Raw genomic sequence first — 19,050 nt, forward strand, 5'->3', positions numbered from 1 at the left:
CCTGCCAAAGTTTTTTTCTTCCTTTTTTTTTTTTTTTTTTTTTTTTTCTTTTCCCCTCCCTTAACAGCGTTCGATCTCTGCCGCCGTTTTTAAGAGGCTTTTTAAAATTCTTGGAAAAATCTTTAGGAGAGCCTTAGGAATTTCAGCCTCACTTCTTTAACTCCTGTGTCATCTTTCAGCGCGTGGATCGGAATGAAAGCTTTGATGGGATTTCTGTCTGGAGCTGAAACAGAAAGCAAAGTTATCAGTGCAGGCGGGTAAGTTGTTCACGCTCGGCTTCAGCGGCAGCAGATAACAGCTGAAAGTAGTAAATAAGACTGACAGCTAAATCCACACTCCAGAGGCTTCAGTAGCTCTGTTTATTTTGAAAAAAAAGGTAGAAATGTCCCTTCTGCCGGCTTTGTGGACTCGGAGATGTTTTGGATGCCAAGTCTGGCGGCTGTACGGACACTTGGATTTACACAGCTCACACGAGCTGGTGTTCACTCATGAGGGATCATTTTTAATCTCTGTGTAAATCTGCCATAAAACTGTGGTAAGCTGGAAGCTTTCAATGCATGTAATTTGGATGCCGATGATGATTTTTTGTAATTTATTTTTTTGAATTTATGTCATTTCTTCACTTTTCTGCTTCCAAGCACAGAGGCGTCTCAGGTTTTCCCCATCCTTCCCCTTCTGAGTGGCAGGAAAAAAGCCAATTTGGGGGCTTCCTAGCCCAGGTCCTGCAGGGAAAGGCATCTCTCACCACCCTGCTGAAGGTCAGCTCAGCTGTCCTGGCTGTCTCCAGGGAGACTCTGCTGCCGCTGAGCCACAGGACTGGCCAGACAGAGGGGACAGAGGGGACAGCAAGGGAGAAGGGAAATTACATGCTTGGTTTTGCAGACAAAATGAACCTCCCGGCAGTGCCAGAGCCTCTCGGAGCAAAAGGTCTCAGTGCTTGGCTTTACCTCCGTGGGGCTCGGACACACGGCTCAAATTAACCCCTGAGCTCTCGGATCCCTGCCCGCTCCGCAGCTGCGAGTGTCTCCAGCTGGAAATCCCGGGATCTGACTTCAAACCAAGGAAAATCTATTCCAGAGGCAGGAAGTTATTCCCCAGGCACAACTCTTGAAGGATGGGTGTTTAAAAGCAGCCTACTTTTTTTCCTCTTCTTTCTTTAATGTACTGGTAACATCTTCTGAATTGTACATAAATTAATTCAAGGCTTTTTCATTTGGACAATATGGCAGTAAGAAGGAAAAAATCAAATACACACCTGGATGGTATTAGACAGCCAATAAGGATTTTTTTAAAATATATTTGGTTTTCAAAAGATGATTCAGTGACAAAGCTGAAAACAGTTTAAATAAAAGCCCAGATGTCTGCAGCTTGACATACCCAAGTTCTTATTCTTTCTAGGCATCAGATGTTCTTGATTTTTCACATAGAAAATTTTATTTCCTTTTTGTTTTATGATACACTTACACAACAGGACCGTACCAGTGAAAAGGGAAAAAGTAAAAAATGGGTCTTCAATGAGGAACAATGTGACAGACAAATCAAAAATCAAATTTAGCCAAATAGTGGGACATAGTGGAATTTTAATGTAAGATACAGTTGATTGTGGTTTTATCCTATCAGTGGAACTTTTTATTTACTGCAAACATTATCTGAAACAAAGATCTCCAGTGATCACCTTCCCTGGCCCTTCCAAGAGGCTGCCCAAGACCCAGGCAGGACATGCATCACACACCTCAGGGAACTGAGACAGCAGAGCTCTGTGAATAGTTTGCAAGAGTTTCCATGTGTCCAATATTGGCCTCCATGGGATGGAGCTGCCCAAATAGTCACCAGCGTCCACAGGAAACTCCCTCTTTACTCACCTCTTCCTACAGTTAGGAAATGGATGACCAAGCCACCTCTGTATCAGTACTGATAAGGTGAGGAAGAACCCCTCTAAGGAAAACTTTCAGAAGGTGGGAAAATAGACTGGGGAAGTATTGCAAAATGCTCCCCTGGTTTCTGCAGTTTCCTCTCAGTGTCCCTGACTCACCTGTGCCACAGACAGGACCCCAGGAAAGCCAGAACTCCATGTGAACAACACTAACATTAAATATACCTCAAGAGGAGAAGGTTGGGCACCACCTTGCTGTTGAACCTGCTGGTCACCTCACGTTTGCATTTTCATCCTGGGACTCTCCATTTGTCTTTTCATAAATGTTACCAACCTCTTTTGTTATATTTTGGAACTTGGTGCCACAGTGATTCAACAAAATAGTTATTCAGACAGAAAAAAAAAAAATCTGAAATAAATTAAAGAGAACAACAGGGAGTACACACAAATAAAAGAAACAGACTTTTCCTGTACATAGAAGAACCACCAAGTGAGGAAACAGAAAGGCATGGCAACAAAAGAACAAATATTCTGCACAAATAGAGGGAATTGTGGAAAAATTAAATTACACAATGGTGTGAGTGTAATAAGGAAAAAGGGGAGAGAAAATGTGAGTAGAGGAACCATACATCAGTTGGACTTCTTCAGAAATGTCCACCACAACACAAATCTAACTGGTGCCCAACACACTACGTCACCTTTCCAAAAAACATGCTCCATCCCATGTTACTCAGGCTGATGGCAAAGACCCCAGTGCTTAGTAAAGTGAACAAAGAACACTCAGACCACAAAACCACCAGAAGCCCCAAAAAAGGGTCAAAATCCAATTTCCTGCATTCCAGATAAGCTGGGGTTTGTGCAGATAGCTTTTCTGGGCATGGTTTTAGCTTATCCACCACAATTGAAGGTGAAGTTTGGATTTTTCTAGAAATAGAGGTGATTGCCAAATTTATGTCAGTGTTTGAGACAGGCGATTAAGAACAGATCTGTTTGGAACAAGAAGAAAAAAGGAACTTTTTATCTAAGGGGTGTTTCTTCACAGACAACTTAGACCAGAGTATTCCCAACCTCTCTTTGATTTTGTTGCACTAGAGACAGCTTAACAAAAAATCAAGCTCACAGGAATGGGTTTTTCATTGCCAAGATCTCAGGGCTGACTCCTTTTTTGCATGAAATAAATCAGATTTTGGAGGGCTATAGCACAAATGTCCCTTAACGTTTCATTCAGAAAACAAATGTACTTGTTGAAGTTGTAGGCTTTGTTCTGTGATCCCACCCATCAGATTGCTCAGGATCTCTGCTTTTTTAACAAGAAACAAATGTCAGTGACTTCAAATTTAGTCTTGGCTAACAAGAAATCTCTGGGAATTTCCCTCTTAGGTGAAGGAACAGTCAAAGTCGAAGGGCAGAAGGAATGAACGTAAGTCCAGCAGTCAAATGATTGAAAGAACCAGGGGAAGTTCAGCAAAATACAATTACTCCTCTCTTGTGAAGAATTCATTTTTCTGTGACCTTGCCAGACAAGCCTTTTAGCAGGCAAGCAGCAGTTCAAGAAAAGCTTTTTTACCTCCAGCTTCAGAGACAACAGACATTTCCACTTCTGCCCATGGACCTTTCATCCCTCTGAGCCATCACCACTCTCACCAGCACAGAGGACAGCAAAGCCATGGAGCAAGGAAGAGCCAGGGGATCCATGTATCCTGCCTAAAACATCTCAGAAATGGGAAGGGTTTGAGGGTTCTAAACATCTATGATGGGTAGAATGAAAACATACAGAAAGCTGTAGTTCACAGGTGGAGTTTCCTGTAAGAATAACAATTACAAACTTCAACAGATTTGCAGTGACGCTCAGGAGCTGCTTTCTGGGCTCAATCCACTTTCTGGTTAGAAGCAGAACCTCTCCATGCTGCTGATGTAAAAACTACAGGGTGGAAATTGAGACAAGGTAGAGATGCTTGCAAATTTCTCTGCAGCAGCTGACTGATCACAACCAACACCTGTCAGTGCGAGCAAACTGGGAGGGGCTTCAGACTGAATCTCTGACTTAATGCTCCTAAATGTGGGGAAGATGGAATATTTCACACACTTCCCCCTCTCCAGGGAATTCACTACCAACCAGCCTCAGCACCCACACATGCTCCATATGCCAGATGATGAAAATTCTCTTCTGAGCTGCTCAGCTGGACTTGTTCCCTGTGTGATAAGCCAATTTGGTTTTGATTTAGTCTCAACCCTGGCTGTCAGGGGTGTCAGAGACACGAGGGAGGAGGGAGGGAGTGTGTACAGGTGCCACTTAAAGGGGGCAGCCAGGAGTGGAGGAAGCCTCATCCCTGAGGAGGCTTAGCCTGGCAACCCCTCACATGAGGCAGTCACTGTGGAGGGGCTTCTCCAAGCAGGTAATGAAAAGAAAGGCTGGAACTGGGCCAATGGTCCCCACTGTCACTGAGGCTCGCTGCTGTTTGTTGGGTATTGTAAATGCAGGTGAACCCAGTGGGAAGAAATGATGATGTCTGACTCCAGTTCAGAAGGAGGTTTATTTATTTATTTATTATAACTATACTACAATACATTATATACTATTTAAAGGAGATACTAAAACTACAGACCTATTTTTTCTAACTACCATATCTAACTCACTCACAACTTGTGACCCTCTCTGAGAGTCCAGCCACAGGTGGATTGGATTTGCCATCAGGCTCCAACAATCCTCACCAGAATCCAACCAAGCAATCACCCCAGGTAAACAATTCTCCAAACACATTCCACATGGGAAAAACTAGGAGCAGAAATAGAAATTGTTTTCTCTTTCTTTCCTCTGTGCTGCTCTACAAAAAATCCTGAAAGGAAGAAGAAGGTCCCTGTGACAGTTGTTCCATTCCTTTGCCCTGACCCCAGCCTGCCTTCTGGTTCTCCTGACTTTGCTGACTCTTGCTTGCCCTCGTGCCTGTCCTTACCTCCCTGTATCCCTGACCAATGCCCTGCTGTAGCAGCGTGGGGTTTGCTGCTACCTACATCTTATTTCCCAATAAGCATCTCCTGTGGAAAAGCCTCTTGAAGAAGCATTCAGGCAAAACAGTCAAGTCCATACACACCACACTCACCACGGCCAGCTCAGCCAAGAGAGGCAGAAGGGCCTTTTATATGGTCAGTTCCAGCGAGGCTTATTTCAGCATGCCAAAGGGGAACAGGAGACTAAAGACAAAGACCATGTGCTGTGCACAAGCTTAAATATAGGAGGTCACAGGGGTGGTACAAAGGGCAGGGCAAAGAGCAGCAACCTGTAGGGGGGATGAGGGATGAATAATTGGGGTGGGCAGGGTCAATTGGCCAATGGGGAAAGCAATCTAATGTAGATTGCCAATAGTGCTGCTGACCACCATGAGGAAGTCCTTTCTGTCCACCCAGGTGGGGAAAGTCTCTCTGGTAAGTCTCTCCAAGGCAAGGCTCTGGGGGTTTCCCTGAGGGGGGAAGATTCAGAGGACTCCACACCCTGCCACTTCTCCCTCAGGTCCTTGCCTGGGCTGCATTCCAGCCTCCCTGACCCAGCCCACCACTGCCATCCTCACCACGACTCTGTCCAGGGTGCTGGACCTCCTGTCCGAGCGCTGCTGACCGCGTGCGTGGCCATCACCGCAGGTGCCGAGCTCGTGAGCCATGCAGGTCACCTGGACACCAACAGTTCTTCCCTGATCTCCTGCTGGGAGCACCCTTTTTTCCTCTCTGTCTTCTCTCTCTCTCCTTGCGGGAATGCAACCAGCCTTGAAGTGGTTTAGCCTCAGTTCCACATACAGGAGGCATCAACCTGAGGCCACGGGATGTGGGATGCTGAAACAGAGATATCTGGTCAGGTCATGGAGGGAAGAGTGTGGTCATGGGAGTTGGTATGTTAATGGAATTATTCTAGAATATTTTCTGGTTCATGTTCTCAGTTGGTTCGTGACCTGTCACACATAAGGTCATGTTCCGAGTTTGTGTTGTGATTGGACCCCTGCCCTCTGAATACCCCTGTAAATTGTTATGTATGCCACACCCCTCATCTATGGATCTTGGCCCTCAGATGATGCAGTTTCTGTGTTTGTTATTTTGCAATTAAAGTTCTTTTTTTTTTTTTTCAGGCAATTCCATTGTTCCCATCCCTCTATTTTTGCCACGCTTTCCCCAGCTGGACCGGACTTGGGCAGAGAGCCAGACTGTGACATCTCCTCTCCCCTGTTCCTTTTCATTCCCTTTCCTTCTTTTCTGTCTTTTCTAGCCCTCTTTGTTTGGGTGACTCCTTTTCCTTCTTGTTTCTGTTACTAATGAGCAGTTCTCAGATACAGCTCTGGCTTAATTTCATCCCTAGTTTGGCTTAATTTCATCCCCAACCATCCATTTTTAAGAGAACTCTTTCTGGAGCTCCCCGCAGTGGAATGCCATGCCCTGTATGGAAAACTCAGAGCCTGCAATGCCCCCATGGAGCTGGACACTGAAATCCCTTTTTGGAGCTGGACTTGGATTCTTACAAACTCCTCTAGGGGGGATCAGCAGTTATTTATCCACTACATGAATCAGCTGCTCTTTGGGGAGGCAAGATGGGCTGTCACCCTCTAACAAGCAAAAGTCCAAGGCAAAAAGTTCTCATGAATTTTCAATTAGGTACTTCATGATTCAGTTTAAACAAAGCAGGTTCTGAAGACTGATCAAGTTTTTTCATTTCTTATACACAAAAAGTGTCTGTACATTCCTCCATGTTCACCTAGATAGCATAATCATCTTTTGATGGATTTTTAATAGTTTTTCATTACACATTGAGCCTCCTTGCTACAGCAATTCCCTCTTTCTGATCCTCATTTTCTTTTTTTTTTTTGTTTTTGCCCTCTAGACCATAATAAAACAATATAAAAGCTTAACAGTGAATATAAAATGGAAAAATCCAGGTTTGTACAATCAAATTAAAAGAAATTCAATATCAACAGAGGCTGATACTGACATCACTGACCATTTTAACCTAGATTGACAGAAAAGATTATATAAGAATTGTTTTCTATTATAGGAGATTTTGAAGGTATGTGAGGAGAAAATCACTCATGAATGTCCTCAGACAGTTTGCTTCCAATTTCAAGTTGTTATCTCCTCTGAGAACAGAACTGGGCTTCCCAAAAACATCTATAATGCAGTGAGACATTTGTCAGCACAGCAGAGTTTTTCATCACAAAAACAACAAAGCCACATGGGTGGCATTTGTCCCCAGTTGTAGGTGTCTACCATGAAAATGGGTCCCGGTGTCGAGGTGACCCCGAGAGTGTAAAAGTCCTCATTTCCCAGCCCACACAGCCAAAGAAGTCTGGATGCGTTGAGTCGGCTTCTCAAGGTTGTTTATTTTCCCTTATCTATAACATTCTTTCTCTGACCTGATGAGATCTGTCTAGCAAGTCCACCATGGTATTCTGTCTGCCCTCAAGGGAGGCATTTACATTTTATACTAAACCTATGTGTGCTATATTTACAATATTGTGCCAATACCTGTAATTTATGTTAGACAGGGTGTCTCTACCTGAAACCAATAGAAAAGTGTCACCATCACACCAAGACATAGAGGACAAGAAGGAGAAGTAGGCCAGGACATGCCCAAATCCCTCCATCTTGTCCCCTTGAACCCCATTCTAAGAAGTCCCAAAATTCTACTTTTTCACCCTGTGTTAATTCAACTATCACACTACTCAAATTCCTCATACAGAGTTGGCAGTTTTTTCCACGGGCTAAAATCAAAGCTATAGATGTTTTTGACTTCATGCCAGGGTCTCTGAGGCCCCTGCCAGGGTCTGGAGACAGTCAGGGCAGCCAGAGGGATGTCCTGGACTCCCACATACATTTAACCAACCTTTTGGGCTGCCTGGGCTGCCCAGCTCCAGAGTCAGCATTTACCCTTCTCTGGAAATCCTGATTCTCTGGCCATCAGAGCTGCACAGCTGCCCGTGACAGGACAGCCATTACCCTTTTTTTGACACTTCTGGGATGTGAAATAAATAAAGATTACTATCTTCCAACCCAGACAACTGCTAAACCAGCCTGCATCAGGAAGCAGAGTTTTTTATCCTTTTGATTTCCTTGTGCTACCAAGTTTGACAGCAGCATCTCTCCAGAGGATGCAGCATTGTGGACCACAAAGTCCTTACCACTGCCGGTTCTCTGCAACACTGAAACTGAAATACTGAACGTTTTCACTGGAGTACCAGGGAAAACAAACACAAAAGTTGTCTCTCATCAGGAACATCTTTTGACAGAAGGAAAAATTCAGACTTCTTCCAGACCGGGCATTTTTCTCCCCAAGCTCATGCTGGAGAGAGAAGCCACATATTCTTCTGATAGCAGCAGCAAACTTCCAGCAGCATAGATATATTAATAATTATCCTTATATCACTAATAGATATTAACCAAACAAACATCAATACACTCTGACAGAAAGCCATTCTTGTGAGAAAGGGGGTATGAAACCTTACCATAAAATAGAAGAAAATCTTATGTCTTTCTCCAAACAAACATTCTCAAATACATTTTATTTTAACCCAGCTCTCTTGTGAAATATTTTGTTTCTCAATCTCAGAAAATGCCACCACATTGAGGGTTGAACTCCAAATATTATTCATTTTTCTAAGTGTACATATTTAGCAACAATTGTCCTTTTGAATTTCCTGTGCCCAGTGCATCACAGGGAGGTTGACAAATTTTTTTTTTCCTTTTTTTTTTTGCCTCACACATTGTGTTACATAAAATAATAATTCTGCCAAGAATACGAGGCATGACACATCAGTGATTGTGCTAATGGAAGCCTTGGTAGCTCATCACAAACACAGGAGATGAATAAACCATTGTTATTGCTATAGGAGTATTTTCAATGCAGATCAGAGTTTGCATGGTTCTTTAAAGCACAGTCCAAGCTGCTGCTACCCTAAGCTCCATGAGAGCAATGCTGATGATCTGGTTGTTTCCAAGGGGTTTCTTTTTGTGATTTCCATGAGTTTTGTCACCAGATTTGATCACTGTGTGTGCTCTGTGCTCTGTTTCCCCACGGCTCCACTGCTCAGGCTCACAGCTTGTCTTTGGCACAGTCCGAGGTGCTGATTCAACATCAGAGACTTCTTCAGAATAATGAATTTCTTCTAACTGCCAAGTGTTATAGGGCACTGGATGTTGAACTGATAGGGAAAATAAAAGGGAGACCTCGAGGTGAAACCCGTGACCTGTTCCCCAAGCAGAAAAAAGCCTTGAGGTGAACTTTGTTAGGTCTATCACACAGCCACAGCCTGGGAAGTGTCTGCTGCAATTGTCAAATCTGTGAGATCACATTGCAGCAGCAAACTAATTCAGCATTTGATACAGGCTGCAGAAATGAGGCAATCAAAGTCATCATAGGCAGAGCACTTGTATCTCTTACAGAAAGCTGTGCCAGAAACGTGTAGTAAATGGATCATCCTTGAGAGCTCCTGAGTCTTTCCTGCATTTCCAGTTACACTTAATTCCCCTGAGAGCAACTCCTCTGAGCTGTCTCAAAGACCTTCTTAGGAAGGGGATTCCTGCTCTCCTTTATATGTTTGGTTCCAGTGTTTACAACGAAATTTTCCAAATCTTCTTTGTAGTAAAAGCTAAACAACATGGATACTGGAAAATATTTATTCCCTTCCTCTCAAAAAATTTGGAAGATTTTTAAACGTTCTCCATATTATTTTTTATAGACTGATGAACTCATTTTCTTGCAAACTTTCCTCTTTTGGTTCTCTTGTGTTCTGTTAATGGAGTTTTTTTATCTGATGTTTTATGATTATAATACAGTGAATTTTCACTATAGAGAACCTCTTTTGTACTTCAGACCAGTTTTGTAATCCTCAAGGTTCATCTTAATTCTAACTTTGTGCCTCCAGAATATGACTGCCCCTTTTAACTCAATAATGCTTGTGACTTTTACTCCTGCTCACTGCTCCATCACTCCAATCACACCAATGGGAAATACCACACCAGAACAAGATCCCAGCAAAGTCCCTACCTCCATCACTTCTTCAGGTTTGGTCATGAATGATTGGTAATTATCTCTTAGCTGTATTTTTCCAGCTTACTGCAAATTCATAATCCTGGCTGGTTTCATTCTCCTTTGCTTACAGGAGCAGAAAACTCAAAACTTGGCTAAGACCAAATGATAACTATAGAAAATAACTTAAAAAAAGAAAAAATTGTTAGAAATAGTAGCATTCACCCCATCTAACTTAAGACTCTTCCTATTTTGTTAGTTTTACTTGTTTCCCTTGCAGTCAGTGGAAAGAAACAGACAGTTTTGGCACATGACTCTGTTTATAAATTCACTTTGGATGCTCAGAGACACCATCGACCACATTGCCCAGATCTTTGCCTCAAAGTGAACTCTGATGCACAAAACTACAATGCTTGTTTGTGACACAAATTATTAGCAAGACCTACTCCATTTCTTCAGGAACAAGTGGGGAATGTATTAATTATTCCTTCTCTTAAAACTTGGAATGGATTAATTATTCCTTGCAGAAGTAATTCTAAATCAATTATAAATTCACACAAATGATGTGTATATTTATAGGAAGGACCATTTTCCTTCCTTGCACAAAAGCATCAATGGGCAGCACCATGGAGTTTGCCAAAAAACAGAGATGCACAACTTAAAAAAAAATAACAGAAAAAAAGTCTATAAATTATACTGTGTCCCAGCTTTCTGTAAGAGAATCAAAGCTGAGATCCAGTAAGCTTTAAAACTTTTGGCCTTTTCAAAGTCATCTCTCAGTTTTGTGGTTGTGTGACTGTTCTCATCTGAGCAGTAGCAAATGGTCCCTATTAAATTCCATCCTATTTTTCCATCCCTTCCTGATGTCATAAGGAAATAAGACTCCAGTGTTAAGTGTTTATGGATTTGTTCTCTGTCAGGGTGAGGTAGCACCTCCCTGAGTGTGTTCACACTGATGCTGCAGCAGGGCATAAACCAGTGATGCTGCCATAAATGAATTAGTGTAGAGGTTTCTGTGGAGGTTTAAGACCTGTTTGTGCCATCCCTGCACTGCAGTCCCCATCCCATGGGTAGACTGGGGTCAGGGTCTGTGTCCAGGGGAAACTCAAAAGTGCCCACAAGGCAGCAACTTAAAATAAACCCTTTGGCTGGGACAGAAATAGATTTTGGACATGCACATGGTGTGGTAATGTGTCTCAGCCAGATGGGAAGAAACTTTCCTTTAACAAATGGGAAAAGACAGTCAGAGAGGAGCCCATGATGGCTAAAGTGGCACGGAGAGAGCTGGGTCACACCCTCAATTTGTGCATTCATTCCCTGCAGCCACTGAAGGCTGGGATAATTACACCCCCCACCAGGGTTTGAAGAGCTCTCAGTAATTCCAGACTCAGTATTTATATTCTGCTCTAGAAATGTGTGTGTGTTTTTATATGACACAGTTTTCCAAGCTTTTTCTTCCAGTGGGGCTGTCAGGATATCTGTGAGTAGCTCAAATGCTTTGTCTGTGCTCATTGCTGTTAACAGCACAGACCATCATTAAGGATTGCACTGATCTGTCCAACTCCCAGAAAAAAGAATTAAAATCAAAAAGAAAAACGTTGCCACTTGCCATAAGATTGGTTCGAAAGAAAGAAGGGATTCTGGGAAACAAGGCTCACAGGGCAAAGCCTAAGGACAATCAAGTTGGCATAGGAATTTGAACTCTGAATACGAGTGAAGAGGAAGAATGGCTTCAGTTGGCTGCTTTTGAGAGACTTGCAAGAGTTTGTGGGCTTTAGAACTCATCCCTGCTCTGCATTCCCACTTTATCCCACGGATTATGTGGTAGGAGGACTTGTGTGTCTTCAGGAAGGGTGGAAAAAATGGAAGGCAGGATGGCACTCAATGGTAAAGACCTTCTAAACAAGGAAGAAAGAGGAAAAACCAGTCAGTTGCCTGGTTTGACTCAAACAGCAGTCATTTCCCTCCCACAGCTCTCACCCCAACAAGATTTCTCCCAAAATGTGGGATAGTGTATCCACCAGCTCCAGGGCAAGGAGAAAAGGTCAGAAATCGTGTCAGCATTCATTTCCCATCCCTGTAAGAGAGGAAGAGTTCACTCACATGACAGCTGGATCACAAAAACATGGAATTAGATGAATGGATTATTTTCTTCAATTGCAGTGGCCCTGCATGTCTTTTTTTGCCTTTGCAGGGCAGAAGAGGAGATGGGAATCTCCTCCCCAGACCCTTCAGCTGGCCTGAAAGTGAGGGGAGAATCCCCTTAATCTGATGGCATGCAGCAGAACTCCCAAGGGGGAGGACTTCAGCTCCCAAGGGATTTCCAAGGCAAACCTTTAGAGTTTTGCCCCCTAAACTGCTCCAACCTGTGGGCGAATGAGACATCTATGATGAAAAAATGAACAATGAACGGGGATTTTGGAATTTGCACTGGGAAAGATACGGGTCCTGGAAGGATGTGTCTCTGCTCAGCTGGAGAGCAACAGTGGCTCAAGAGCGTTCCATAAATTAGGTCTGTCCCAGCAGTTAATTCACTTTTCCATAATGACTGAATCACTGGAGGTGGGAGGAAAAGAAGAGTGAGTCTGGATGATTTTCCCTGGTCTGGAAGAAAAGAAAAATAGGTTTGAGCAAGGACATTTACAGCCTGAATGTAAGGAGCACCTATGGGGGCTTCAGCTGTCCTGGAATTCAGAGCCTCCCAAACTTCTTGAGGCACAGCTGGACTCCTTAAAATCAGGGACAGCTGCCACAGCCACAGAGGAGTGACATTTCTATTAGCAAAGAAGATGAAGACCTGGATTAGGGTGTAATCCTGTTTCCTTTGATTACCCATCACCATTGGTCCAGACTAACTAATACTTAGGAGTGGAAAGCTAATAAGTGAACAAATTATTATTGCAAAGATTGGCTCAGCTGTTTATGTTTCAGATGAGAATTATGCTTGGATCATGGTGGAAGGGAAAATGTCAGTTTATCTGAGAGAGGGAAGCTCAAGGGAAATAAAAAAAGGAACAGCTGGACATTGTTCTCTGCACATACAGGAGTTTTGGCTGACATTCTTGCACAAATTGTCTGAGATTTGAACATTAACTCAGCTCAGCTGCTTTCAAATTCAGGGACTGGCCCTCTGGGAATACCAAACCACTCCAAACTGCAGTCCTTGTAGTGCCACAGAGGTGAAAGACCAGCCATGGCTTGGGTCTCCATCACTCTGAAATCAGGTAGAGGTCATCAGATTGTTACAAATTTTGACTTTCATGGCCAAGGAATTGCAATGGCTGAAAAGAGCATTCCCCCTCTCCCAGCAGACAGGACCGGGACTATGATTTGAGTTATTTCAAATAATAGTTTTACCAAAAACTATTTAACGAGTTTAACCCCCAGTCTTTTTAACACTCTCTCTGTGCAATGTGAGTCATCTGAAATGGGACTGAGATTAGGAGTAAATATGTGCATTGAGTAAAATTACACCAATTAAATGCAGGTTTATTTCCGATTTTCCAGTGGTTTGGCAGTTTGAAATATTTTGTTAACATTTGATATCTCCTAGTCCTAAAAAGCAGCGATGTCAGGGCTATATTGTGGCCACAGAAAGAAGTAAGGTGGGTGGTTTGAATATCTCCTGCCATGTGGATATTCAATACCATGCAAGATTTGGATGGAAACTTCTGATGTCTCATCCTACCCCAAAATACAATCTAATTCAAATTCTTCAAGGTGTTACTGTGGCAGTGTTTGTTTTCATTTTCTATTTTAACTTGCTGGAAAGCCACATATAAAGCATGCTAGAACATTTCCCAGCCTTCTCAAAGAGATGGGGATGGCAGTTCCAGGTAGAGCCATTAAGGTGGTGAACCAGCAGTTGTTTTCATGGGATGACGTTGTTCCTTGGCCTTTCTTGATGAGAAATTTAAGCCTCTTAGGCTTCCTAGTGAAAGATTTGCTTTCCTGCCCTGGATTGTGTTTGCAGATCTCCTTTGAACTCTCTCCACTGTTTAGATGACTTTCCTGAAATGTCTCCAGAGCTGGACCCATCATTTAACAAGTTTTAAATGGAGCAGTTTATAGAGGCAAGGTCACTTCCCACCTCCTACTGAATGTTCTCCATGTACATCCAAAAGTTCCACTGGTTTGTATTTTGCAATAGTTGCCATTGAGAAAGTTATCAGTGCCTCATTTGCCACTTGCCAGATAAATTTATCTCCTCCCACACACAGAACTTGCAGTCTTGTCTACCAGACATTTTAGCCTCAGTTTGACTTTATTAAAACAACTTTGATTGGACTGTGGCTAATTAATCATTTATTTCCTATTGATTATTTTCTAACTTGTCTTTCTTGTAGTACCAGAAAACTGAACTCACAGAGGAATTATATTTTCACTGGATGGTTCCTAATCATTAGACAGCACTGAAGCAACATTAACTTTAGTTTTTCTTCTCTTCGGTGCTTTCTTGAAGCCCTGAGAACTTGAAAGATCTCAGGAACTCTTGATAGCATAAAATTATTGGCTGACAGGACAAACCACTTCCAAAAGGGTCTCTTCTGCTGACCACACAATGTTACCTATTCTTGATGAAGAGCCATTAATTTTCTCACCAGGAGAACAGACAATTGTGCTGCTCTTGGCTCACTGAAAAACATTCTGTCCAGTCCTTCTAAGTTTTAAAATATAATCCTTATTGTTTCAGAACAAGACTAACCTGACTTTTTGGTTCATCCACTTCACACAGTTCTGGAAGCCTTTTCAATTCTGTCCAATATCTACTGAGATTAAACTAAACAATTTCTCAGTTCCCTGTGTCCATGCCTGTAACTTTTTCTGTGGAGGGTTCCTGCAGGCTACTATTGTATTTATTGCTTTGAGTTTTGAAGATGCACTTTATTTTTTCTATCTCTGAGGTTCCCAATGTTTGTATGCTCCCTGTCTGCCCTTATCTCTTGACCCTTTTGCACTCAGGTGCAATCTTCAGCCACAATGGGAAAACTGAAGGAACTCCACCTCAGCCCTTCATACCCTTGGCAAGGTGGCCAGCAGTTCATGGGCAACTGGATTCTTTGGTTCCTGAAGGATTATCAACACAAAGAGAAATACTTATAATTCACACAAGACTTCCCAAAGTTTTCTTTGCAAATCTTTATGCCAGAAGCTATAGTTACAAACAAAATTTAAATAACAAACAATGGTGAAATTACTTCTGTGACCTGCTGCTCTTTGTCTGCATGGTCTGGAGAGTGGGCGAGGACTGCCTGGGGCTCAAGGCTCACACTTCTGTCCTTCCACATGCCCAGCAAAACTCCAAAACTCTGCAGTTACTGTTTTCACTCATGCTAAGGACAGGAATCAGAGTTCTTGAGGGGCTGGGGCTCAAGGTCTCGCAGTGTAGCTGAGGCTCAGATTTTGTTCTTCTAAAGGCTCATTTGAATTGACTTTTCCGGAATAAACACTTCAAGTCACTCATTATAACCATACAATCTGTGAAAGAAGGGGACAATAAGCCCTAATGCAGAGTCCTAAATGATAAAGGTATTTTGTAGGAATTTTTGCTTGCACAGGGGTGGGTGGTACTGAATTGTCCAGTGAGCACATACATTGCCAGTATCCAAAAGTCTTGATATCTTTGGCAGGATCACATAAATAATGTTTCTCCTAGAATAACATGTTCTTGAACGGTTTCTCCAGTGTATTCTCTGCACATATGCTTCCTATTAGTTGCAGACAGGGAACTCTTACCCAAGAGCACTTGTATATCCAATTTACAGAGGTGAAAAGGAGAAAACTGAGAGGTTTCTGACACCATCTTAGAGTTTGGTTTGAAAACTTTCTATCTGTCCCATGTTTCTTTACACCCATTCATGTGTTAAAGGGCATGAAGTCGGGTCAAGACGTTGGATGCTTCAGCAATGTTTCCCTTCATTGTGATCTCCATGATAATTCTGCAGGTTAGGGGTGAAGCAGAATATTAAACACAATTAGCATTGTAATAATGTTACAAAATAAAATAAAATAAAGAGTATCTCTGGGAGCTGAGGCTGAGAGAATTGGTGTTGTTCAGCCTGAAGAAATGAAAGGATGATATTTTTGTGTCTAAAAGGTACTGAGAGATGGAAATGCACCATGTCCCAGCACAGCATCCAAGATAGGTGATGCAAACCATTTCCAGGAAGTACCAACTTCTCCCTAAAGAGCTGCTCCTTCATCTTCAGATGGCATCCTTAGCTTTACATCAAGCTCAGTGCACATTTTTCCTGTACTGTTTCTCTTCCAGGGAGAGGATGGAATGTAACTCATCCATAAGGAATCACTAAATCCCTTTGGAAACCCCTTTGACACACACAAAGGCTCATGCCAGCACTTTCCACTCTGACAAACATGCAGGACTCACACAATCTCACTCCAAGCCTGGAAACATAATGAATGTGTGTCAGAATGACTCACAGCATATTTTACCTCATAATTCCCCTTCTGCCTCTCAACCCTACCTCACTTCCAGCTCCTGCCCCTGTGCAGGTGGCACACAGACCTGTCCACTCAGGGATGTCACCCTGCTCAGTGTGGATTCTTCTTTTCACCTGCCTTTGAGGAACTAGAGATGAGCTTCAAAATTGCAGTTTTCAAGGTTTCTGTGTTACTGGGAAAGACTTTCATGTCCTGAGTCATCCCACCTTATTCCACATAATATTTTATTTAATATTACTTTTCCTGTCCATCCACTGAAGGGCAGATCTCATTTGGGCTCTTATCATCTCTTCTGTTTTTTCTCAGATGTTAAGCTACAGATCCTTGCCTTGTTATCTTGGTTACCTTGCCTTGGGAACATCCAAGTCCAAAATCTTCCATCTGTCTTAACTGGGAGTTATTGATCTGTTGTCTTCCTCCCCTGATCCTTCATCTCACTCCTTTCCTATCATATTGGAAAACCTTGCTTGTTTTCAATCTCAGGGACTTTCATTATCTTCTTTTCAATCAGTATTTACAAGCTGATGTCATCAGGCAGTGAAGACAAACTTCTTCAAATATTTGTTCAATTTTCTTGTGGTCTTATCTTAGACTTTTTCCAAAGTTATGTTTTACACACCAAAAAAATTTGTTTTTTTTTAATGTTCTGAACAATTTTACTGATCAACACTCTGCTTGTTCACAGAATGCCACAGAGTGGTTGATGCTGGAAGGGACCTCTGGAGGGGATCTGGTTCATCCATACTCCATGAGGGATGATGGCTCAAATCTCTGTGACAATAAGATCAACAAGACAAATGTCAGTATTTTCTTTGGCTACACATTTCAAAGGGTCAGTAAATTCCAGAAGCCCAGGTAATTTGTTTTCTCACAGCCTCACTCCATGTGATGCATCCTCAGATTCCACACGAGACAATACTTAGGTAAAACCTAACAGTGCAGTATTATGATTGAAATATGGTATTCTCCATGGTATTTTTTTTTTCTGAAGTATTTTATTTTCCTGTTTTTGGAAGTTCTATAATTTCTCTTCCAAGAGCAGCTAGGAAATGATAAAATGTTCACATTTTAAACTAAGCAATCCATAAATTCTGCCAAAAGAAACAAACCTACATGCTGAAAAACTCATTACCTGTGTGAAAGTGTAAGATCTTGTTAGGAACACCATGATTTATAGCTTCATTTTTTTATTTATTAATGATGATTTCTGGTGTCATCAGCTCAAAAAATCAGAAGTCTCAGTGTTCACATCTACATGTAAACTAAGTGCCTATGATCCTTGTATGCTGAGATCTGGAATTTAATTCAGTTACCTTAATCTAGGTATCAAGGCACTGTATTTTTGTGTCAAGGGGAATTTATTTCATTTGGGATTCCATTTCCCATCTGATAATCAGCTGCTGATCCATAAATTTGCAGATCCTGCATAATTCCCACTTTTTCCATAGAGGTTTACTTCAGATGGCATTAGACCCCATCTTTAGACAACTGAATCAAGGGGTAAAACTGCTGGAGCTTAGGGAGTTTTGAAGACTGCATTGAGGAAAACGCAGTTGAATTATTCTCTAGACTCCACTGATTACATCCACAGATTGCAGTGGGAAATGGGACAAAATTCCATATAAACACCTAAATAAATGTCTTAATTTCTCAGGTGAAACCTATCACATATTTCTAGACAACCTGGTTCCAATTTCATGGTCTCCAACCCATTACATTCCTTGACAACTCAGAGTTTCAAGTAACAGCTGGAAAAAAACACATGTAGAAGAAAAATACCAAATATTTTGAGGGTTGTTGTTCATACTTGTTTTAAACAGAAGGTTTGGAAATCTTCCAAGGAAAGTGAAATCAGTATATATTAGGATTTATTCAATAGCCAAACGCTGTGGACAATTCCAATTATGTACAAAACTGAAGAGTCATATGGAAAGGTCCAGTTTATTTATCGTTCCAAGAAACTTCTCCAAAATAATTCATGGATTCGAACACGGAAAATGGAAATACATTCAGTTCAAACCATTATGGGTGTATTTTAATTGCAGTGTTTATGTATCGATTGTCTTTCAGTTGTAACATTTATATATCAACTGTACATTTGTTAATTTTTATACTCCTTTTTATTAGAGTATTTTTATATTTCTGTCACCAGCTTGAATTTAGATCTCTTCGTTATTTACTACCCTTGGAAAACTGGTCTAGGATCTGACAGATCTCACGACTGTAAAGCTGTTTATTGCATTAAAGTTAAAATATTTTTTTTTTTTCTTACACATTGTTTTATTCTCCTGGTGATGTTCACAGAATCCTAGAATGGTTTGGGTTGGAAAGGACATTAAAGATCATCCACTTCCAACTCCTCTGCATTAATAGCACTGGGTCACCTTTTCTCTGTTGCACTTACCTGTCTCATTATTTCATTATTCTTAGGCCCCTTCACCATTCTGCATTAGGTTATCTATAAAACCTTTTTCTTTATCAATTTTAGCCTTTTCACAGCCTTTGCTGTTTCTCTGGATTAATTCTTGTCTCCATGTAGAAGTTTTACATCGAGAATACTGTAGTTCACAACAATTTTTTTCCAGCCATGACATGGTAGATTTAACTATTAAACACTCAAAACCATCTTTCTGTGGGTTGCCTGCCTGTATTTTAGGATTATGATGTTTTCTGCACACTTAGCAACTTTCATAATTGGACAAACATGATAACC

The 19,050-nt window shown here is 41.7% G+C and overlaps 1 long non-coding RNA gene across 3 annotated transcripts; it reads left to right on the forward strand.

Annotated features, from left to right (window-relative positions):
* Nucleotides 1-7: 7 nt before the first annotated feature.
* LOC146768094 (uncharacterized) lies at nucleotides 8-17,886 on the forward strand. 3 transcript variants are annotated; one of them, XR_014950403.1, is made up of 4 exons: nucleotides 8-257; nucleotides 3,254-4,612; nucleotides 5,238-5,296; nucleotides 5,989-17,886. It is a non-coding gene; the product is annotated as an uncharacterized LOC146768094 (long non-coding RNA). The 3 variants fall into 3 exon arrangements; XR_014950401.1 differs by having other exon boundaries at nucleotides 10-257; nucleotides 5,238-17,886; XR_014950402.1 differs by lacking the exon at nucleotides 5,238-5,296 and having other exon boundaries at nucleotides 11-257.
* Nucleotides 17,887-19,050: the final 1,164 nt, after the last annotated feature.

Source organism: Lonchura striata, chromosome 2, assembly GCF_050655825.1.
Source record: "Lonchura striata isolate lonStrDom1 chromosome 2, ASM5065582v1, whole genome shotgun sequence".
Taxonomy (NCBI): Eukaryota; Metazoa; Chordata; class Aves; order Passeriformes; family Estrildidae; genus Lonchura; species Lonchura striata.